Source organism: Schistocerca piceifrons, chromosome 1 (genome assembly GCF_021461385.2).
Source record: "Schistocerca piceifrons isolate TAMUIC-IGC-003096 chromosome 1, iqSchPice1.1, whole genome shotgun sequence".
NCBI classification, from domain to species: Eukaryota; Metazoa; Arthropoda; class Insecta; order Orthoptera; family Acrididae; genus Schistocerca; species Schistocerca piceifrons.
The window spans coordinates 221,129,042-221,153,532 of record NC_060138.1 but is presented as its reverse complement, the minus strand read 5'-3'; the positions used below and the strand labels follow the sequence as shown (position 1 = coordinate 221,153,532).

The window sequence follows — 24,491 nt, the reverse complement described above, 5'->3', positions numbered from 1 at the left end:
TGCTCACATACTCCACTAACTGTTAGTCGTCGTCATCGTGAAAACCTTTCTTCGACATAGCGCGTAGTTGATTTCTGCAGTCGTCACACACCTGGCAGTCGCGGCACAACTGCTTGACTGCTTCTGCAGCGGCCGAGACGCGGCAGTCGCGATGACGTCACGACCGCTGACTGCCGAGCAGTTACAGCGACATATCTTCCGTTGCTTTGCCTAAGAGCAGTAGTCAACTGCCCGCAGTCACTGCCGGCCGCTACGGCCGGCAGTTGCAGCGAAATAGTACCTTTAAAAAACTGCAGGCTCATCCTGACGCACGGCGCTTACGCGGAGGCTAGCTGGTGTCACGAACGATGGCGGTTGAGTTTAGGCTCGTTCCGTGCACCTATGTCACGCATTCTCCGTCAGCGTTCAATAGTAGTCTGAGCGCTCTCCTGTGAACTTGCAGCTGATGTGAACGTTATCCAGATGGCAGAGTTACTTAGTGAACATTTATTCCACTTGTTGGAAGCTATCATCCCTGATGGTGCTGGAAAGCGGGAATTTCTACACACTCAGGCGAGAGACATGATTAGCAGGATACGTGCTTTCTTCAAATGGACAGCACGTGTATGTGCCTACCGCAACTGTCACTTGGAAACGGCAACAATGCAATCCGTGCCCGTCGCGCGAACCGCCATTGTTCGCCACTTGGACTTCAGCACAATTTAAGACTGGCTTTCTCGTATTAACGTCGTCTCCAAGATTACTGTTTACTGAGCTGTCGCTGCACCCTCGACCATCACAGACTAGAAATGTTTACTTTCTTGTCACACTCGCCAACCTTCTGGCGTTTTTCATTTCCTTTATTGCAGTTTCATCCCCGTCACTCGATATGGATGGGCTGTCAGCACTACAACATTCTCCTCTTCATCTAAGAGCTTTTAAAAGTTATAAAAAAGAGGAAAAATAAATGTTATTACAAGGTGAAAGATTTCCAACGGTTTTTAAAAACTGTAAGAAAAATGATTTTGTTGTTGTTAGGATAAGAACAGTAATGCTTTTGTCTTTTTTGTTCAAATAAAAGGGCTGTGCTAGCATAGTCCACGCAGTTGTGCAACGCCACTTTGCCAGGGTGGCACAGCGATTATCGCATCTGCCTAACGAGCAGGAGAACCGGGTTCGAATCCCAGCTTTGGAACAAACTTTCATTCGTCGCTTCAGCCAGCATATACACTACATTTTCAAAACAGCGCGTATTTCATTGTGAGACGAATGATTCGTACTGGGACCCTCCAGTAGTGCGAACAGACACACACACCAGCAAGTATTTGTTTTCAGTATTTGGCTTTAGATCGTTATTTATCGTCTGATAAGTACCGTTTCCTGTAGAAATGTGGCACACTGTTTTAAAACCAAAGAGACAAGTTTGGTGTTAGCCGTAACAGTAGCTAGAGTGTCAGGAAGGCGGTGTGGTGTAGTGTCCCGGCCGTGGGCTGGAGTCAGAGCCCGCATGGAGCAAGCAAGCACAGCGCAGTAGCTGGGGCGTTGCGCCAGGCGCGCTACAAACAGGCGGGATGTCGCGGCACGCAGCGCCCTGTTTACAAGCGGCGTGCGGCGTGCAGCGTGCCTGCGCTACTCGTGCTGCGCTCGCCGGCCCTTTGTTTTATTGGTTCCCGGCGGCCGTGCCGTACGCTGTGCCTCTCGTGTCGCTCCCCACGTTTCTGGAGGCAGCCTTGCACACTCTCCAGGGCCTTGGCGCTCCATTGCACGGTGGCGCAATCCCTCCTGGAGGACAACTGGCCTCTTTCCTCCACGCTGCCACTACTCTGTATCTGGATGTAGGTCGCCAGACAAGACCCCAATGAAAATGTGCGACAGATGAAGAATTGGCTGGTCAATACATGACAAAGAGAATGGCTTGGGGCTCCGGACGCCACTTGTACCAGGTTGATGCGTAAGTACGTAGCATTTTTGTTTTTCATATTGGTATCCCAGTTGCTAAGGGTTTATTCATCAATTTTTGTTTTTTATTTGTAGTTCGCCCTTGCTGTAGTGTATACATATTGCCATTTCATCATTCGAACATAGTGAGTCGAGCTGTGAACGCTAGACAGTGGAGTGCCAAGTGGACAAATCAGAACTTTTCAAACATATTCTCCTGTTTGAGTTCAGCAGAAGGATTTGCCCCATCTACGGGGTAATGCCACTGAACAGAGTAGGAAGATTGTTTTGAGAGTAGTGAACTACCAAGTTCACGAAGGCCATCGGGGTTTGACGAACACCGTTTAAACGCATTAATCCACAATTATCCATGTCAGTGTGCTCGAGAACTGGAAAATGTGATGGCTGTGGTGATTCCGGCATTGTACAATATTTGCATGTAATGGAGAATGTTCAAAAATTGGATGCATGTGCACCGCATCCTCTAAGCCGAAACCACAAAAATCAGCGGGTGGCCATATGTGCATCTCCGATTGCCCACAACAAACTGGCTCGTGAACAGCATCGTCCATTTCTATCCTGCATCGTTGCTAGTGTTGCTAAATGATGTCTTTATGCTAAAACAAGGCGAAGGAAGAAATGGTTGAACCCACACAAAGTAGGAGCTCCCCGTACAAAGACCTGCGCCCATTCACAAAAGAAAATGTTATGCATCTGGTGGAACAGCACTGTGTGGTTTGCTCCGAATCGCTTCCCCGAGGCATAATCATCCCTGCTAACATTTACTGTCAACAACAGAGAGGTCTTACAGACGCAATCAAAGAACGACAACTTGGAAGACCACGTGAAGTGATGCCACTCCACTTTATCTCCCCTGCTCCCTCCCACTTCTCCGCATTCTGCTAAACTGACAAAAAACACTACACAAGAGTTGGTTGGGAAGTCATTCTGCTCCTAGATTATTCACCTGATCTTGCGCCCTATGTCGAACAACCCACAAGAAACTTTTTCCTTTCTGGATGAAAGTGGGCAATGAATATGGCTCGATGAATTCTTTGCCTCAAAAGCACGTGATGTATGCAGTCGTGGAATTGAAAATGTACCCCAGCACTGACTAGCTGTTGTAAATAGTGAACGAGAATATGCCATTTATGTCTAAAGTCTCTGTTACGTGTATCTGTTGTGTTTATTAAACTTACGGAAAAAAGCTGCGCACTTTATGCACCAACGCCGCGCGGGATAGCCGCGCGGTCTATGGGCGCATTGCACGGTCCACGCGGCTTTCCCAGCTGGAGGTTCGAGTCGAGGGCATGGGTGTGTGCGTTGTCCTTAGCGTTAGTTACTTTATGTGATATTAAGGCGTTAAGGCGTCCGTAAGCCTAGGGACCGATGACCTCAGCAGTTTGCTCCCACAGTCCTTACCACAAATTTCCAAACTTTTTTATGCACCAAACTAAAATATAACCACCGGAAAAGTAATTGTGACGTTCAGGAGGCGTCACACCACCGTAACACCACGTACCACCGCCTCTAGATTTGATAATGGCCTCAGTTCGGCGATTAGGAGTCCACAATCTTTTAAAGTGTCATATCCAGTTGAAGCCACTCCTTGGTCATTAGATCGTGCAAAGCTTTCAAATTACAGTATTTACTGCTACGCTTCAACCCCTGTTCCAAATAGATACAGACATATTCTAAGGTAGTAAAATCAGGTGATTTGGGGGACCAATCAAGGTGTGATAGGGTACCTGAGGATTCGTCAAACCAGTATCATACGCATGCAGTACTGTTATCATTTTGGAAGAATGTAGACAACACACTTACCATGAATATTTAGAAGAAAAGGTCTGCGGGAATGTTGAAATAAACATCCTGGTCCATGTTCATGGCAAAATGAATGAGTGGACCCACGTCTTGGTACTAAAGACACTTCCAAACCATCACAGGACCCTCCACACACTGCTGGTTTATACATTCACTGTGCGGTGGCTGCACTCGATGCAGTGCTATATTTGAAAGGAGGTAAAATACGCTTTTATCATACCATATAGCAAGCCTGCAGAAAAAACTGTCAAGTTTTTGTAGTATCTTGGCCCAGTGAAGACGTGCAGCATTATTTGCCGTGTGAGCAACGGCCTTTTGCAGAGTGCCCGATTACAAATGTATGTCGCCTGAGGTTGTATCTGTTATGTATGAGGCGGAACTGTGGGCCTCACGGAAAAAGGGTGACCGGCTGAGTCACGCAATTTGACTCTTAGTTTGATCACAAGGGGTGGCCATTATTGCACGCGCTGATCACGTAGGCTGACGTCAGGATCAATGAACTATAGTTGACTGGATGTATCTGGAACATCTTAGGAGATTAGAATTTAGTAGACAGGAATACAATTAGATACTTAGCTTTAATTCAGCATCAGCGATGAACGTCGATCTTGACTTTGTACAATAATACTGAACTGCGAATACTACTTTATAATTCTGATTGATTCACACATATAGATCAATTGTCAGTGCATAAACTGTATGTGGCGCCTGGCTAGGTCGTAGCTACTGACTTAGCTGAAGGCTATGCTAACTAGCGCCTCTGCAAATGAGATCTCTGAAGCTATAACGAGTGATTCATTCGTATTAAAGTCGGCTGTAGAAGTGGACAGTGCGCTAGCTTGTATCGTAAGACCAGCCGAGGGGCGGCGCTCGGTCTGCTAGCGTCGACAGTGGCGACTCGCGGGTCCGATGTGTACTGACGGACCGCGGCCGGTTTGAAGCCTACAACCTAGCCAGTGCGGTGCCTTGCAGTGACACCACAGTATTCTCAATGTTCTCTCGGAAACTGACTGATATGGACCGACACTGCACATCTACATCTACATACACACTTGACAAGCCACTGCACGGTGTGTAGCGGAGGGTACCCTGTACCTCCATACGATCCCTAATTTCTCTTATCTTCGTGGTCCTTACGCGAAATGTACGTTGGCTCTAGTAGGATCGTTATGCAGTCAGCTTCAAACGCTGGTTCTCTAAATTTCCTCAATAGCGTTCCTCGAAAATAACGTCGACTTTTCGTCCAGCGATTCCAATTTGATTTCCCGAAGCATTTCCGTAATATTTTCGCGTTGTACGAACCTACTGGTAACAAATCTAGCAGCACGCCCCTAAACTGTTTCGGTGTCTTCCTTCAAACCGACCTGGCGGGGATTCCAAACTCTCGACATTATGGTTTCTAAATCTGAGTACACTTGAATCACTTTTTGATCTTTTACGTTACTGGAAATCCATGGTGTTCTCTGGCCCGTCATTACTTAAGAAATTCAGAGGAAGAAACAGCTGCAGCGGAGCGACGAAAGGAAATGAAGTTCACGTCAACTGTTTCTTTCTTTTTTTTTTTACATCAGCGGCCACTTGACTGCATAGGACTAGCTGTAAAACATCGACATACATCTATAGTGCTCCAAAGTAACCAGTATCCTCCTTTAATTCTTAAGTAGGTGACTAATATTTCCTCCAATCAGCTTACGTTTTCCCACAATATCAAAGAACGACTGAGAATGAGGCATTTCGGCTGTAGCCAAGCCGTGGCACTTAAATACGAGAGGACTTCAAAAAGTTATTTGTATTATTATGGTATGCAAGTAACTTTTATTGAATGCTGCACTACTTTTCAAAATGACACAGATACACGACACTATTTTTCAACATAGTCACCAAGTCGCTACAAAGAACGGTTCTACCAATCGTACAGTTCCTCGGCGGTAGAAATCTGCACTTTGGTCACGGAGCCATTCGAGAACCGCTGTGCGAACGTCCTCCAAGAGGTTCTTTCAGATTTCCCAAAAGCTGGATCTCGCTTGGTGCAAGATCTACAGCTCCCGATCAGCAACTCACGTCTATGCAGTTGGTACCCTTGCATTGCGGCTCAAGGCGACCGCCTGAGTTTCGCATGGGATCTAGTTATTTCGCCCACAAGAATCTTATTGTCCCACGCACTTCAGCTTTGGAACATGTATCCAGTCTCCGTACCATTTCAACAACACGCTGTGATGTACAAGTCATCTTCACGCAGCGGAACTGTTCCGCAGGAAACGCAGAACATGCTCTCTCCTTTGACAATTTTCCCACAATGGTCTTGAAGTGGAAGGACATTTGTAACCTACCTTCTGAAGTCGCTACGGTTTTAATAGGTAAAATCACTTGTTGCTGTGAAGTTAAAAGTGTTTGTACTAAATAAGAATTAATGTTGATCGAAGACACTAATTAGAAATGGTTCAAATGGCTCTGAGCACTATGGGACTTAACATCTGAGGTCATCATCCCCTAGAACTTAGAACTGCTTGAACCTCACTAACCTAAGGACACCACAAACATCCATGCCCGAGGCAGGATTCGAACCTGCGACCGTAGCGGTCGCGCGCTTCCAGACTGTAGCGCCTAGAACCGCTCGGCCACCCCGGCCGACACTAATTAGGCTGGACAATGTCATTAATCACTAACATTGAGAGGAGGGAGTAAGAATATTTGGACACGGCTCTTCGTGTGGAAACTCTATGATTTTGGAAACAGGGTGAATCGCGAGGTATGGTGATTGCCGGTCAGGGCTGACTCGCTCGAACTTCCGTTGAGGACCCAACCCAAAGCTGCAAATAATGGCGGGAATCCTCCCCTTCTAAATCTGTCCTAACTTCCTTTTTTCAGTCTTTTCATAAAATTTATTTTGATACTAATTTGTCAGACTTCTGTTCTTTATTACTTACAACTTACAAAAATGCTGAAGAGGAAACCTCTCATAACAAGCCACGAAACCCAATCGTCGGTCTCCTTATTTGCTAGGCATTGGCAACAACGGTTCGTCTGATCAGAACTACTTATGTTGAATGATCAGCCGCAACGGCTATTTGACCATACAGCAAGCAAGAACCGCCAAAAGGATTAATGTGGTGCGTCGTAAGACATGAGCATATGTGGATGAAAGGAAAAAAATGGATTTCTCTTCTGGCACTCGCAGATCATCAAGCATATTTCCAGCAGACGGCATCCAGCGATCCATCTGAAGACCGACGGTTCGGGACATTGGTCCATTACTTACACTCATGGACGGGGAAAAGTTCAGTAACATCGCAGTTGCCTAGGCGTACAACCTTTTCGTAGTGGTTTCTGCTGATTCCAGAGGTGTTTCGAGTAACTACAGTGTGGTTCCCTTGATCGATTGTAGCGGTGACGCAGAGATAGTGAAGCACTTATAGCGACCAACAAGACTTCATATATACAATTGAAGGAGTAACTTCCGTTAAACAGAAATTGGGTGATTCGTTTGGAAGACAAAGCTCGAACCGAATTGTACCAATTAATCAGAACCAGAGCACAACATTCTGACTGCAGCTATGCACAATCAGACCACAACGCTATATTTACTACATAATGAAGTATGTGGTCTGTGTATGGATGATTTGACTCTGTTAAGCTCGGTGTGAGGGTGATGAATAGAGTTCGCTTTGACCTTAGGAAAAGACCGATGATCTTCATACTTACATAAACTGTAGCATTCGTAGTCCTGTTAAGAATTTAATTTATTTTAGTTGGAACGGTGCCTACAGCCACAGCAAATTTTCCCAGTGACATAAAGTTTTTATTTTGTCTAATAAATAACCAATGGTTATTATTTATTTGTATTTAACAATATTAAAGATGGTTCAAATGGATCTGAGCACTATGGGACTCAACATCTGAGTCATCAATCCCCTAGAACTTAGAAGTACTTAAACCTAACTAACCTAAGGAGATCACACACATCCATGTCCGAGGCAGGATTCGAACCTGCGACCGTAGCGGTCACGCGGTTCCAGACTGTAGCGCCTACAACCGCTCGGCCACCGCTGAAGGCTTAACAATATTACATCCGGTATGTATTTCTGATGAAATCTGGTTCTGCCTCGGTGCAAGTGATGGTTGTGTGCTGGTTGGAAGGAGGCCAGGTGAGCGCCTGCAACCAATCTGTCTGGAGCCTAGACACACTGGACCTGCATCTGGAGGTATGGTCTTGGATGCAGAAGCACTCTCATGGTTAGCCCATGCACACTGACTACAAGTTTGTACCACAATCTGGCGATTCCATCTGTTACGCTGCCATTCATGAACACCATTCCAGAGGGTGTTTTCCAACTGGATAACCCTCGCCCACACACTACCGTTGTGACCCAACGTGCTCTACAGGGTGCCGACATGTTGCCTTGGCCTGCTCGATCACCAGATCTGTCTCCAATCGAACACATATGTGACATTATCGAACGACAACTCCAGCGTCATCCACAAATGGTATTAACGGTCTCTGTATTGATCGGCCAAGTAAGCAGGCATGGAACTCCATCCCACAAGTGAAATTCCATTCCTGTACAACACAATGCATGCACGTTTGCATGCTTGTATTCAACATTTTTGCGATTACACCGGTTTTTAATGTACCAGCATTCCACATCGGCAGCGGTTGTGCTCGCGCATGCATTAACCGGTTGTCTTGTGACGTTAACCACATAAATGCGTCGCCTAGACAAATGTATTCCCGAAATTTCATTACTCTATTCTTAGTGTTGCGATTGGTTTTCATCCGTGAGTATAAGGTGAGCAGGGCGAATGGTGAATTACTCTAGCATCCACAGGAGCCGCAGATGGCGAAATCCACTGACATAAGTGACTCTGACGGAGGACAGATTGTTATGACCCGGCGTTTGGGAAAGAGCATCTCAGATACGAAGAAGCTGACCGGCTGTTCGTGTGCTGCTCTTTTGAGCATCTATGAAAACTGACTGAATACGGTGAATCCACGTTTAAGTGACAAGGTGTTGGACATCAACGCCTCTTTACAGAACATGGAGGTAGAGTGATCTGCGGTAAATCTGACAGCGGGGTACGGGCAGAAATGTTTCGGAGCACACTGTTTAGTGCGTACTGTTGAACGTAGAGCTTTGCAGCAGAGCACCGCTACGAATTTCCGTGTTTACCCAACACATCGTCCGTAACGATTGCAATTCTCACATGATAACGTCACAGAACAATGGATCACGGAAGGGTGTCGTCTGGTCAGAAAATCACATTTCCTGTTACATCGGGTCAGTGGTAGTGTCCGAGTCCAGGACAAATACTGTTTCAATCATGCACTGCGCCACGTGCGCAGACTGGTGAGGAAGTATTATTGTGTGGAGCATTCACCTAGGCTTCCATGCGACCTGTGGTAGTAATCTAAGGCACCACGACAACTGTGGACGACGTGAACACTTTCCTGGTCCACCTGCATTCCTTCATCATTGACATTTTCGTAACGGCTAGGTCATCTTCCAGAACTGAATAACTGCCTGTATCAGAAGACTAAAATCATGCCACGGTGGTTGAGGAACATGAAAGTGATCTCACTCTGATGTCTTGGACGTGAAATACGCTTGATCTGAACCTAATGCAACCCATCTGGGACGCTACTGGGTTCCAGTTCCACGCTCACGAAACATAGGTCAGCAGTACGTGAATTGAATGTAAACATCTGGTGCCAGGTACCGCCGGAAAACTGCCAAGCTCTTGCCTGATTCATATCACGCAGAATTGCTACTGTATTGGATTCAAAGTTGTATCAAAACGTTATCAAGCAGACGGTCGGAATATTTTGGATTATTAGTGTATATAAAACTGAGATAACGTCTGTGTATCTGTTCATATTCCACAAAACCATGCATAAACTACTGAATCAACTGTATTGAAATGTTACAAGATTCGAACGAATACAAAAGATCGATAAACCACCCTGTATAGCAGTCGCAGGAGAGGGGGATCGCCGGCCCCTTATCGATCCGCCGGGCAGTTAAGCGAAAAGGATCTATGTGCTGGTCGGCTTGCAAACGGTTTTTAGGCGCTTTCCCAGGTACGACTAGTTGAATGTCGGGCAGTTCCCCAAGTCCTGCCTCATCTGCGCGATTCGCAAAAATTTAGAAAACTTCCGCTCACTTTCACATGACTAACATTATACCCAAACAGTTGACTGCGGGATGGTGACAGGAAGGGCATCCGGCCACAGCTTAAACTAACCAGCGTAAATTCGTTAATAACCATGCTCACCCTGCACCTACGCGGGACAAAGGCACAAAAAAAGAAAAAAAAATAAGATTGTGCCTAGGTCCTATAGAGGCCTATTACTGTTGTGAAATATTTAATCATTTCAAGATACTCCCCCTTTATATCAATTTACAACTTTTTTGACGATTATCGGCCGAATCGTTCGTCCATTCTCACGTTTCCTGGCATACTGAAGATTTCGAGGCTAATCGGGCGCAGAAAAGTTCAGTTTTCCTTTGTTTCTTTAAATTAACTCTTTAAGTAAGAAAGTGAACAAGATTTTCGAAGCGATATTCACTAGACGTTTGAAAATAAATCGAATTAACGATAAACATGAGCTTTTAGATATTACTTCATATTAACAACGATGTTCATTTCCACGTCCTTGGTACGAACAATTTATAGTATTATAAAAAATAAACTTTCCGAAAGCACAATATTTTCCGCACGAATGATACTTGCTGAAATAGTCGATGTTTTCAGGACTGCTCTTACTAAGACCTTTACTAACTGTAGATTTCAGATCAGGGTATGCTACCGGAACTCCTCTTGCCGTTTGTATATATGTGTAGTTTTCAAACAGTAACGATTAAAAATGAACGCTCTAAGACGCCAATACCCTAAAATTTTCTTTCCATTTCGTAAAAAGGAAGGGTAACCACCTACTATATAATAATCCAGTCTGACGCTGTAAACTTCAGATGACGCTGCCACTGAGTGAAATACAGTTGCTTCGGGCTCAGCGTTTCCATGTTGAGTATTTAGTACTTATTCTGATACAGCATGGCGCTTTTAAATAATTCTCTTACTACCTTTCGCCAATCTATTATGTACTGAGAATTTTCTTTGGAGGATCAGAGTACCGGTAATGTTGCTTCTTTATAGTAGGAATATGTCTCTACGACAGACAGGTGACTATTGTTCAGCTAAGTGTCTTGTAGATCGGCTCAAATGTATCACACATTTTGTACACGCTTCTCATAGGAAATCTGCATTAGATATCTGTAATGAAAATGGCTTACAGCCTTTAGGGCATTTTACTTCTTTGCGACAAGTGTCACAGTTGAGATCCCATTACGGTTATGGTTAGAAAGAAAGAGGGGAGAGTCGTCGCTATTTTAGGTTTTGTACTGAGCTTTATCGTACTGTTGCGTCTATATTCATATAAATTATACAGTGGCAATATTGATTTCTAGTACGAAATAGTTCAAAATGTTCAAATGTGTGTGAATTCCTAAGGGATCAATATGCCGAGGTCATCGGTCCCTAGACATACACACCACCACTTAACCTAACTTATGCTAAGAACAACACACACAATCATGCCCGAGGGAGGACTCGAACCTAGGACGGGAGGAGCCGAGAAATCCGTGAACATGGCACCTCAGACCGCATGGCATAGCCAAACTGAAGGTGTCTCGAAGAATATCGAATTTTCCGTTATGTCGTGCAGCAAATTACCAATTGTTGCCTTTTGAGATATCTTAGCGACGAAAGAGATATGTATAATACGAAGGTAAAGACTCAGATTGTCGAAAAAAAAATTATCTGTCGGTAAAAATTGTTCGAAATGTATAATATACTCAACAAACTGACTTGTAGCTCACTTGCATACTATAGAATTTATCAAGCCCTTGTCTCGTAAATATATTGGCATACAATCACAGAAATTCAGCCCACGTTTTGATTCCTTAATTGCACTGTCTCAATATTAATCAACACGCAAAGCGCCTCGTATTGGTGTAACAACTATAGTTAAGACCTTTGTGGTACACACCTATAAACCATACCTTTTCTGCTTTTGACGAAATTCGAATTTGATCCGCGGCGGAAAAAATTCAGCACGATTGCTGTAACTGGTAAATACATGTGTACAAACAAATCAAATACGTGGAATACTAAAGTTTATGTCTTACGCAGTACAGTACGAAAAGTGTCATAGCAGCTTCACTTGACTATTTCCGCTTGCTGTGTTTTCACATGCCAGTGAGTTGTGCTCACTCCATAGATATTCTTGCTTTAAGGTTGCATCTTTATTGAATCTTTGGTTGTATCTTTGGTTATGCGAAGTTCATTGAAAAACAGAACAATAGAAGTATTTTCTCGTTGTATAGGGCTATACGCACGAGACATATAAAAAAACTGGTGCTGAAACTCTGGAAGACGCGAAAACCTAGTTTAATTAGGCATACCATGTAGCACGTGACTACAGCAGACTGGCTGAACACTGCAGCGCACTTAATCATGTGTTTTGGAAAATGTAACGGACTGTCGCAGCAAGCTTTCCAGGACGACTCAGCAGTTCACTGAGGTGAGTACTTCCACTGTTCAAAACATATTAGGATATGTATACTACCTCTATTCTCAGATATACATATTCCACGATGGTAAAAACTTCAAGAAACCTTGTTCCAATCGTTTTCCGGCACTGAGGGGCGAGCATATGTGTATATTTGCATGACCGCAGAAAACATTTTCTTGTTCGCTTAATATGTAGCAAAACAAAACAGCTGTGAGGAAGTTAACATTGCCATATCAGGAACGGTTTACGCATATCGCACATTCGGCTTAAGCGTAGACTCTCTCAGCGGCCCTGTCATTTTTTTCGGGGACAAATTAACTATTAAAAGTTTTAAATTGAAAATAATGACTGTTTATGATCATGCTCGTATAATTCTGAAGTAAGTTTAAAGCACCGGATATGATAGAGCATTGACATGAAATTGCGTCTGTTTCCGAACGTTTGAAGTGTATCTACATTAGACGTTTTTTTTACTTTCTTAAACCACGTTTTTATGTTTTACAAATGGGCGCTAGAGCTTTTTAACATGTTTCATTCCACTGTGATCTGTTATGTACTGTTATGAACTTGCACGGTAGTGTAGTCGTTAGGTATTATTTGCTTCAGATTGTTAGAAATGTTAACCTGAAAATCTCTCGCACCAAAGGTCGTGGGATGGTCAGCGAAACAATCAATCAAAGTCTGTCAGGTATTCTTTTGCATTGAGATGAATAGCAATCTTGTTCACTAACAATTAATGGTGTTTTTGCGGTATTGTTTTACGTTTCTTCCACAAAGTTATAGGTCAGGCAGAGAATATCTTTGTATTGCATTTGTCTGCCATATTTCAGATCATTTTTATGAAATTTTTACGCAAGCTTTAAAGTCTTAAGTAATTCAGATATGCCACTGTTGCTTCTCTCGCAGCTAATGTCACAGAATTGGGTTTGCATCTTCCACCTCTAAGGACAACGTAGTTTAGGTTATCCTATAAGGCGTGCCGCGATGTTTTTTGTATGGGGCAGACCTATGCTGTGTATTCCAAAGTTTCGTTGTATCCATAGTTTTACACTCTTAAAGCTTTTTGTACTACGTATTTTACTGCTCATGGAGTTATGATAATCTGTAATCAGTGTCTAGACCGATTGCGTTAGTTAGCTCATATTATGACACGCAAATGTCAATTATGCTTGCTGATAATTAAGGCGATTTAAAAATCTAGAACAGTGCTTACCTTATTTTTCACACGTAGTGAAAACAAAAGTGAGTGCGTACTGGTCATTTGGTCCGTTTTAGTGTATACACGTGAACAAAGCTAATTCATACACATCCTTATTTTCTACCACTAAGGCCCCTATTCCATAAAGAATGGACCTCTCATGTATATAAGAGCTTCATTCTTTTGCTTACTTTAAAAATGAGTTAATTTGCTGAAAATTTTACGTTAATATACGCAAGGAAAAGTTTAGAAAAGATTTGAAATTACGTTTAAAATTTGTTGTAAGTTGCCCAATCTGAGATTGTTCAAATGTGTGTGAATTCCTAAGGGACCTATCTGCTGAGGTCATCGGTCCCTAGACTTACATACTACTTAAACTAACTTATGCTAAGAACAGTACACACACCCATGCCCGAGGGAGGACTCGAACCTGCGGCGGGAGGGGCCGCGCAATCCTAGACATGGCGCCTCAAACCGCACGGCCACTCCACGTGGCTCAGTCTGGAAGAGTACAGTCTGGGTGATAATGCGCTGCATTTTAAGCAAAAACTAGTTTTTCAAACATCTCATTGTTTAGAATGTCATATATCCTGAACTATGTGTCTTGCAATGATGTAATTTTGCATCTACATTCAGTGGTATGTGTGGATACTGCCTGGAAAATTTGTTGCGAGTAGAGTTATTAGCAAAGAAGTAATAAATTAAACCCTCATGCCTGATGCTGAAGTTAGACTGCATGAACAACGAAAATGTATTAAACGATAAACTTTTCCCTTTCATCATGATGTGGGATGGGGTGACGGGGCGGGGTGCCAGCGAGAAAATAAGTTTCGTAAGGGTTTCACGTTATCTGTTATATACGTTGGAATTCGCTTGCTGTTCTCATTTTCAAATACTGGATGCATATAGTCCTGGTATTTCTGTGTCGTGAGTTAGACTGGCTCTAGGCACTTACTTTCCGTAACTATGCTTAACTTGTTACATAACATAACACCTTTTAGTACGTAGATTATGATACTTTAAATTCGGATTGTAAATTTATCAAATATTGAAAATCAATTTTTGTTGCCCCCGGAAGCCGGTAGATTGGCAGTATGCAACTGGATCGGGCCGCCGTGCCCCGGTAAACAAACTTAGTAATACAGATTACGCACATCCGCATACCAAACGCGAGTCACTTGTTTTCTGAATGAAAAACTGCCGCTGTGGGATTCGTCTGTCAGCGAGGTGTGTTTTTACACAGCACCGCGTGGGCTCTCTTAGTCGCTCTCTAAGCTTTGACCTGTGACAGGCAATCAGGAGATTCAACTCCGCCCGAACAGGTCATGAAGGCCCAACGGAACCGACCGTCCGCCGTGTCATCTTCACCACAGGCGTCACTGGATGGGGATATGGAGGGGCATGTGGTCAGCACACCGCTCTCCCGACCGTTTTGCCTGTTTCCGAGACTGGAGTCGCTACTTCTCAATCAAGTAGCTCTTCAGTTTGCCTCACAAAGGCTGCGGTACCGCGCTTGCCAACAGCGCTCGGCAGACCGAATGGTCACCCATCCAAGTGCTAGCCCAGCCCGACTGCGCTTAACTTCGGTGATCTGGTGGGAACCGGTGTTACCACAGCGGCAAGACCGTTGGCAATCAGATTAGTCGTTAGAATTTAGTTAGACAGTACACTGTGGAACAGAGCCTTGCTTCAGCTTATGCTCCGGATACTGGCTGCAGCTCTTTCGTTGAATCGGTTGAAGATGGGCGCTTGCCTTGTGTGTTTCGAGATGGGCGCATTCAACACGCTGTTGCAAAAGACTTTTTTTTAGATCATTTCTTACTTCGTGTATTCGCGTTTCATTTGCGTAGCTGCAATTTTACGTAACGTTAAAGTTACGTTAAATGAAATAACTGATTTTGTGCGAGAACTTAGTGTTCGTTGTGTCCAAATCGATTTCAGCTATGCACTGGGAAGCAATATCTGACTTTTGTACATCCCTCCGTGGATCATATATATGATTTATTCTCTCTCTCTCTCTCTCTCTCTCTAGGAAATCACGTAACCGGCTTTGTAATACTGTTCTGTAGATCTATTCCGTGACGACATAAATTTGGTATGTAGAATCCATTGGTAGGAAGTATTATATTCGCCCATTATGTATAACTATAACAATGCATCGCTTTTGCTACTCTCTTTCTTATATTAGAATTTCAGCAGCTCTACAAACAACACTGCGAGATGCTGTTCTGTGAGACATGCGGTTGCAGAATCAGCGGCACCGGAATTCAGTCCCACCGCCACATAAGGTCATAGATTATCAGATTTTGCGTGCACTGAAGACTGCAGATTCCAAGCATACTAGCCATACACAAGCTGAATTTGTAAGGAAATGTTTAATATACGACGATACTTGTTTATGCAGTTTTCAAACCTGAATCTTTCAGAGTAGACTCATGATAGCCCCTTCTTGCTCTTGCATAAGTTGTCCCACCTCCAAACTATTACTGTTTAAGTCAGTTTGCGGATCCAGGACACATGTTCAATAATTTTGGGCAAAAGTTCGAGTTGAGCAATGTTGAGAATTTGCGTTAAGGTTTCAAGACGTGGCAGGATTTCGCACGGTCTAAATACACACATCAAAAAAGTTTTGCATCACCTTGGTTGTGGAACCTTGTACAGAAAACGGCAATAGAGATCAACATAAACATCATTTCCGCCCTTTTTATTGCTCATGAAAACCACTCATTGCATGTTGTACCATCATACAGCGAGACCTTTAGAGGTGGTGGTCCAGATTGCTGTACACACCGGTACCTCTGACACTCAGTAGCATGTCCTCTTCCATTGATTCATGCCTGTGTTCGTCGTGGCAAACTATCCACAAGTTCATCAAGGCACTGTTGGTCCAGATTGTCCCACTCCCCAACGGCGATTCGGCCTAGATCCCACAGAGTGGTGGGTGGGTCACGTCGTCCATTTCAGTCTATCTTAGGCATGTTCGATAGGTTTCATATCTGGAGAACATGCTGGCCACCCGTCCACTCTAGTCGAGCGATGTCGTTATCCTGAAGGAAGTCATTCACAATATGTGAATGATGGGGGCGCGAATTGTCGTCCATGAAGAAGAATGCCTCCCCAATATGCTGCCGATATGGTTTGCACTATCGGTCGGAGAATGGCATTCACGTATCGTGCAGCCGTTACGGCGCCTTCCATGACCACCAGCGGCGTACGTCGGCCCCACATAATGCCACACCACAACAGCCGGGAACTTCACCTTGCTGCACTCGCTGGACAGTGTGTCTAATGCGTTCAGCCTGACCGGGTTGCCTCCAAACACGTCTCCGACGATTGTCTGGTTGAAGGCATATGCGGCACTTATCGATGAAGAGGAAGTATTGCCAATCCTGAGCGGTCCATTCGGCATGTTGTTGGGCCCATCTGTACCGCGCTGTATGGTGTCGTGGTTCCAAAGATGGACCTCGCCATCATAAACCTATTGAGCCCAGTTTAAGTCGTCACACGCCGTCCTGTGGCAGCAGGAAATGCATTATTCAACATAGTGGCGTTGCAGTCAGGGATACTTCGAGCCATAATCCGTAGGTAGCGGTCATCCATTGCAGTAGTAGCCCGACGGCGGCCTGAGCGAGGCGTGTCATCGACAGTTCCTGTGTCTCTGTATCTCCGCCATCTCCGAACAACATCGCTTTGGTTCACCCCGAGACTCCTGGACACTTCCGTTGGTGAGAGCCCTTCCTGGCACAAAGTAACAATGCGGACGCAATCGAATCGCGGTATTGACCCTTTAGGCATGGTTAAACTGCAAACAACCCTTCCTAGTGGACTGAGTGGAGCTGATCGGCTGCCGGACCCCGTTCGTCTAATAGGCGCTGCTCATGCATGGCTGTTTACATCTTTGGGCGGGTTTACTGACATCTCTGAACATTCAAAGGAACTGTGTCTGTGAAACAATACCCACAGTCAACGTATGAACTGGGGTGATGCAAAACTTCTTTTGATGTGTGTAGGTAATGGCGCATGTATTTATTTTTCTTTCAATTTACAATGGAGAGAATACTGACATCATTGCTAGTGGCTGGAGCCGGCAAGAGTAAATTGTGACGGGTTTAATGTCTTGACTAATGTTGTTTACTTTGCTCATAAAAATCATTCTAAAATGTAAGTGCGTAGCGTTTGTTAGTGACTAACATACTGTAAAAAAGTTTTATTTAGACACCTTTATATTTAATATGGAAGTAAAATAATACATCTAAAAGAAATGAGTACATATTGCTGAATAGGGACCCCAAGTTCATGAATCTTTCTATCCATGCGCGACGTAAATCTAGCCCTCTTACATTCCACGTCTCCAATTACTAGCTGCATAACGAAGAGCGCGAATACGGCACTAATTGTACAGAGATTCGGGGTAAGACTCTACAAAGGGAATTCGGTGGTGAGACGCCACGTTTAGTTTGGATTGTATACGTAACTATCCAAGCCTATGAAAGACAGATGCAACCAAAGATGTAACGTTCATAGTCTTTTACTCAAAAACATCGAAGTTCTCAATCTATTCTCGATTCCCGATGCTGTCCTTGATCAGTAACCGAAATAAATATGTTTATTTTATTTACTTAGCGTATGGCTACATCACTGGAAGTACTGTTTGCAATTATTTCTCATTACAGACTAATATCTCCGAATATAGCCTATTAATCCCTCTGTCATCGCTCAAATGGTTCAAATGGCTCTAAGCAGTAGACTTAAAACTTCTGAAACCTAACTAACCTAAGGACATCACACAAATCTATGCCTGAGGCAGGATGCGAACCTGTGACCGTAGCAGCAGCACGGTTCCGGACTGAAGCGTCTAGAACCATTCGGCCACAGCGACCGGCTTCTGTCATCGCCAGGAACAAAGTTGGACCACCACGGAAAGCCATGACAGGACATTTTTGAACTGCTTGGTGAACAGACTGCTTTTCACTTCCACAGTCACAAATTGGAGAAGTTAGTTTCTTCTACTTGTGCAGCAGTCGTTAAACCCGCAAGTGTTTATTATCATTCGGTTAAGAGCCGACCAGATCTTGGATAGCAATTAAAAGCCCCGTGGCTTGGTCGACATTCATACGCTTGAAGGTGTTTCGTCGTAGCATTAATCTGTCGTCCATGTGTCTCCAGCTGTCATTAGTATTAAAGCTGTTGCCAGTTAACATCCCTGTAGTTTGCAGAGTGGGCGAAGAGATCGAAGATTTGCTTTGCTGATGTTTGGAATGTCTGCATGAACATTGCGGTAGTGAGTTTCCTGCAGTTTTTGCTACTCTTGTAAATGGGGTTTGCCACAGCTGAGGTAAGACGCTGCGTGGCTAAGTATGACTAGTAGGAAGTAGGCGTAGGTCTAATAGTACCAGCTGTAGGACACATGGCGTAGTTGAGCTTTGTGTCAACGAGTCTGATCTGAGTACTGTTCGTCTAAACTGGGAAACAATATTCCGCAAAAGAGTAAATCAATCCCAGAGCTGGCGTGTGGAGTGTCAATACAGAGGATCCCCATGTGCCACAGAGTTTCTGGAGGGTGATATTTCGGGCTTTGATTTAGACTTTATTTTTTACGCAAGTTGTTGGTAACTGAGCGTTCTATCAAGTGTGACCGATAGATATTTCGTGTTCGTCTGAATAGCCTTTCTTCAAAGTAGACCGTGAGCTCTTTGGTTTCTAACTGGTTGTTTAGATGAACCATTGAGACTTAAGTCTCAGTGATACTTAGCTGCAGCCTCCATTTGCAGAAATATGCACCAGTGATTAACAAATCATTGGTCAACAAAGACCGGCAACTTCAAGATCTCTATGCCTCATAGCGAGTACCCAGTCTTCAGTATATTTAAACTTTCTCGATGTGACTCCAGGAACATCTGGTATGTACAAACTGAGCAGAAGAGGACGCAGAACAGATTATTTTGGCAGCTCATTGCTTAGTTTTTTCTGTGAACTCATCTTGTTGCTTGTTAGTACTTCGGCTACTGAGCATTTCATTGATGAGATTGCCACGTTTTAGGCTTGGGATGACTGCAAAGTTTCAATACATCTTGGCTCCAGATTGTACAATATGGAGCTGTCAGATCAGTGAGTACGACTGATGACTTCTCTTTATTTTGAAAGGCATCTTCTACGAAGACCGTTACGGGAAGGACTTGATCAGTTCAGGTGCAGTTATGTCTGAACCCTGCATTTTCAGCCGGTGTATTTTCAAAGATCTTGTGCCGTATTCTGTTGTACACTACTATTTCCGGGAGCTTACATAGCTTACTAAGTAAAGCTATGCGTCAATGATTTTCCGGCTTGTAGCTTGATTTTACTGGTTTCAGCAAGCCTATTACTCTTGCTAGTTTCATTTAATATGGCACGTTCCTAGTATGCTGAGTGCTTCTGAATAACTCAGTTAAATACCTTTTCACATACCTGCCACAGTGTGAAAAGAATTCTGTGTGAACGCCATCAAAGCACGGAGCTTTCCCTGCTTTTATTTCTTATATGGCAGTCGGTATTTCTTCAGTGCTGAATGTTAGAGACTACCCAACTTCAGTTTTGTAAACTGTTTTAGTGCCTTTAATGTCTTACTGGCCGCAATAGTATGTGCTCAGATATGAGGAGTTGCGGAAGTGGACACAATGTTGGCTGCAACTTGATTGAGGGTAACAGCATCACATATGCAATTTCGTGGGACTCCATCATTTTAGCTGCCGAGAATTCTTCTGGGTTGTATGGCCCTGGTCCATGGAACTCTTCCATCCCTGACGTTTCGTCCAAAGCTACGTCGGACATCTTCGGAGGTGCTCCTGGTTGTGCTGAGTCTTGCCAAGATGTCCAACGTAGCTTTGGACGAAACGTCAGGGATGGAAGAGTTCCATGGACCACGACCATACAACCCGGAAGAATTCTCGGCAGCTGAATCATCCGGTCGTGAAAGCCTTCATTGTACGCCATCATTTATTTTTCCGAGCAAAAACCAAGCCCCCACACGAAGAGCGTTCAATATGTAATGCAACATTTTCTTTCTTGAAGCAGGTTGGTTTAATTCAGGATTCCAATACGCCATATTGTTCCTGACTCTTTTGGCTACAAAACGTTGTATCTCAACACAATCTCAATTCAATGTGTCTGCCTTACGCGTCTTTAGTGGGAGGTCCTGTTGCCCGCATGGTACCACTCTACTGGTCGACGTCGGAGCCAACCTTTCGCTGCATCAACGACCTCCCCATCCTCCAGATACTGCTTCCCGCAGAGTGCATCCCTCATTGAGCCAAACAGATGGAAATCGGAAGGTGCGATATCCGGGCTGTAGATTGGATGATAATGAAGAGTACAAAGAAGTTTTGGGAGGTCCTCTCGGATGCGCAAATTTGTGTCAGACCTTGCGTTGTTTTGGAGAAGTTCGTTAGCATTATTGTGGCGACAAAGACGATGAAGTTATTTCTTTATTTACCTGAGGGTATCACAATACCCTTTGGAGTTGATCGTTGCACCATGAGGGAGGACATCAAACAGAATAACCCCTTAGGAGTCCCAGAAAGCGGTCATCATGACTGTACTGGCTGAGGATGCGGTTTTGTTGTTCGGAGGAGAGGAAGTTTGGTGACACTCCATGGATTGCCGTTTTGTTTCCGGTTCGAAGCCATGATCCCATGTTTCATCAGCTGTGATGGTGTTCGACAAAAGAGTGTGACAATCAGCCTCGTAAAGCGCGAATACAACTCCGCACAGTCAGTCCTTCGTTGTTCCTTATGGTCTTCTGTTATACTCTTCCACCAGTTTGGGTACTGAAAGGTGTGTGTCCGCTGGGTTCGTCGCCGTATATCAGCACTACCAACAGAGTCGTCCAGATGCACAGTTTGTGATTCGTCGATCACACGTTCCACCATTGCAGAAGTCACAGCTGTGGCAGACGGCACGCAGGAGATCGGACAGGTTTGCACGACGTTTTTGCGATGGTTACAGACACGTCGCCCAATGACTCACCATGCTTTTGTTCACTGCGAGGTCTCCGTAGACATTCTACAAGCGCCAGTGTATGTCTGCGATTCTCTGATTTTTCGCAAAAAGTAACTCGATGACAGCTCTCTGCTTAGAGTCTGCAGCTTGTGGTCGTGCGATAGCGTTCTCGCTTCCCGCGCCCGGGTTTCCGGGTTCGATTCCCGGCGGGGCCAGGGATTTTCTCTGCCTCGTGATGACTGGGTGTTGTGTGATGTCCTTACGTTAGCTAGATTTAAGTAGTTCTAAGTTCTAGGGGACTGATGACCTCAGATGTAAATTCCCATAGTGCTCAGAGCCGTTTGAACCATTTTTTTCTCTGCTTAGAACGCACCTCCGTTACACACGCAATTTTGAAGGCAACGTACAGCGCCGCCATCCATCGGAACTTCATGAAACTGCAGCGGCTGTAGCGAGAATATTTTACATTGTCCCACAACAAATTCTGAATTTCTTGAACCGTATTTGGCCGAGAAAAAAAAATTCTTGCATTACGTATTGAACGCCCCACGTACTTAAATATAGTGATCCTATGGCACGTATTTAGACGTGGTTGTTATTCAGTTTCCATCCTGAATATTATACTGCTCTTAAACGTTTGTTCGCTGTCGGTAACAGTCGCTTAAAATTCACAAAAGATGGCCAGTTGCAGTTGCTAGCAACCTCCATCTTCATACCTACTACAGACTTGTTACAGTGTAAGCGTACCGCGTACGCTCACGCTCAATCGGCCCGGTGTACCCTTTCTTTTTTCCCCGCCGCCAGTCGTCTCTAGGCTGCCGCACCGCTGACAAGGGACTGGGGTATTGTTGCGTGCGACGGTCGGTCTAGCTAGCGAGGTACGTTTGAAGAGTCTTTTTCTTGTTTCTTTCTTTTATTTGGCCTACTGTGTGAGTACGTTACTTAGCCATAAAAACTTACACCATTTTGCCCTCAACATTTAAAGTAGTTACACTCTGTACGGCGAGAGAAGCGTTCTGACGGCTGATAACGCGGTATTCGACATGTAAGTGAGGTTGTCTAGTGACTGTTAGGAGGACGGGTGTGCGCCGGCCGATGTGGCCGAGCGGTTCTAGGCGCTTCACTCTGGAACTGCGCGACCGCTACGGTCGCAGGTTCGAATCCTGCCTCGGGCATGGATGTGTGTGATGTCTTTAGGTTAGTTAGGTTTAAGTAGTTCTAAGTTCTAGGGGACTGATGACGTCAGATGTTAAGTCCCATAGTGCTCAGAGCCATTTGAACCATTTGAGAACGGGTGTGCACACAATCACCTCCCAACCTTTGCACCCATCGACCCCGCGGCAGCCAGGACTGCAGAGTCAAACAACGCCGCACGATTCATTGATGCATTCTTGTTGGCAGTAGTCCACTGAGCGATGTGTTCCTTGATCAGATGTTTTATCTAATGTGCTCTCACTGTTTGCCTTCTTACACAAAGATACACAAAATATATTTTCGAGATTAACAAGGTACAACAAAATGCACAAATGTTACGTGTAAAATATCGAATGAAGATTTTAACTTTATTTTTCGTGTGGGAGAACAGAAACCCCAAGAACGTCGTCATCTCACTGATCATCTCTCGTCACGACCACACAGGCTTCGATATCTCTGCTGCTGCTGTCCCCATCGTCTGATAGATAACCTAAAAATATTGTATGGATTCATCTCTTAAACCTTCCTCTATATTCGATCTTTTAGTCTCTTTCCACACATGATCACCACTTTCTTCCAGTTTTCTGGCATTATTCGTGAGACAGCCTTATTTCCAGCCTTTGTGTTTCGCAACGTGAAGTTTTTATTTGAGCCCAGACAAGTTCAATGACACTGTAATGCCAGTGATACGGTGGAAGACGTATAAATTTTGGCCATGGTTCTCTGCTACCGTATCAATTACATACTGCGCCTTCTATGGCTTGTATCGTTTCACTAATTCCAGAAGTTCCATTTTTCACATAGTCTGTTCGACGCCTGCTTTATCATCTTCGAATCAGTTGACTGCGCCGTCCCTCCTTCCAGAAGCCGTTGGTGCGTATTTCATTGTACAGAATGGTATGACACGTTGTCCATTAAAAAAACACTACCAGAACTGATGTTCAGTAGCAACTGAGTAGGCCCAAAGAACCAATCTTTACATGTATCTGCATTCATTTCCTCGTTGTAATCGACAGTTTTTTTGAGTCCGACATCATCATAGCACCGGGCTCAAAGCACTTCATAGAACCAGCATGAACAATAATTAGCCACCCTCCCTTACCAGTTGGCACACTCATAGTTCCAAGGCACTTTTCGTCTGTCGACGTGACGGATCGTGCATGGCGCACTTTGAAACATCTTTCATCAATCCTTATTACATTCTCAGGATTTACTGCTATACCGTGTTCATTATAAGAAAAAAAGCTGTCGTAAACAAACACAAACGCGATGATTCGTCAGCAGCCGTTGAGCCATTACGCTCTTGGTAGTAGGTCTCCTACTTAGGTGTTAGATATCCTTGTTATTGTGTTACGGTAAATTAAAGTTCAATATATTCTAATGCGCTGGTAGGTGTCAACGTTTTCCTTAATCATACGTCAACCATGTACGTTTTATTAGAAAAATCGTATACAATCGCATCTCTGTACTGTTGTGTTCTGACTGTCACGCTGTTATTACGTTCCGTAATAAAAATCACGCTGGAACAAAGTTAAAAAGTGGTGAGAGACAGACTGTTCTCACTGTTTTTCACAATGTTATCGAAACTATTGCCTTTGAAGTTTTCCGAGAACTTACATAAATAGAGACAATTCAGTAACTAGGATGTAAAACTGAATCGGTAACGTTGTAGAATTATCTGACGTCCATAAACCGCTGGCTCAATCCTCACTTTCGCCTTCTTTTTTTTCGTTCGATTTAGAATAGCTAAGTCTTTTGAATATCAAATATGTGCTAATTATCTGATCACCATTCATTTTTGAAAAATGCACGTCT

The 24,491-nt window shown here is 44.2% G+C and overlaps 1 pseudogene; it reads right to left on the bottom strand.

Annotated features, from left to right (window-relative positions):
• Positions 1-15,022: 15,022 nt before the first annotated feature.
• LOC124724786 lies at positions 15,023-15,140 on the bottom strand (annotated as a pseudogene).
• Positions 15,141-24,491: the final 9,351 nt, after the last annotated feature.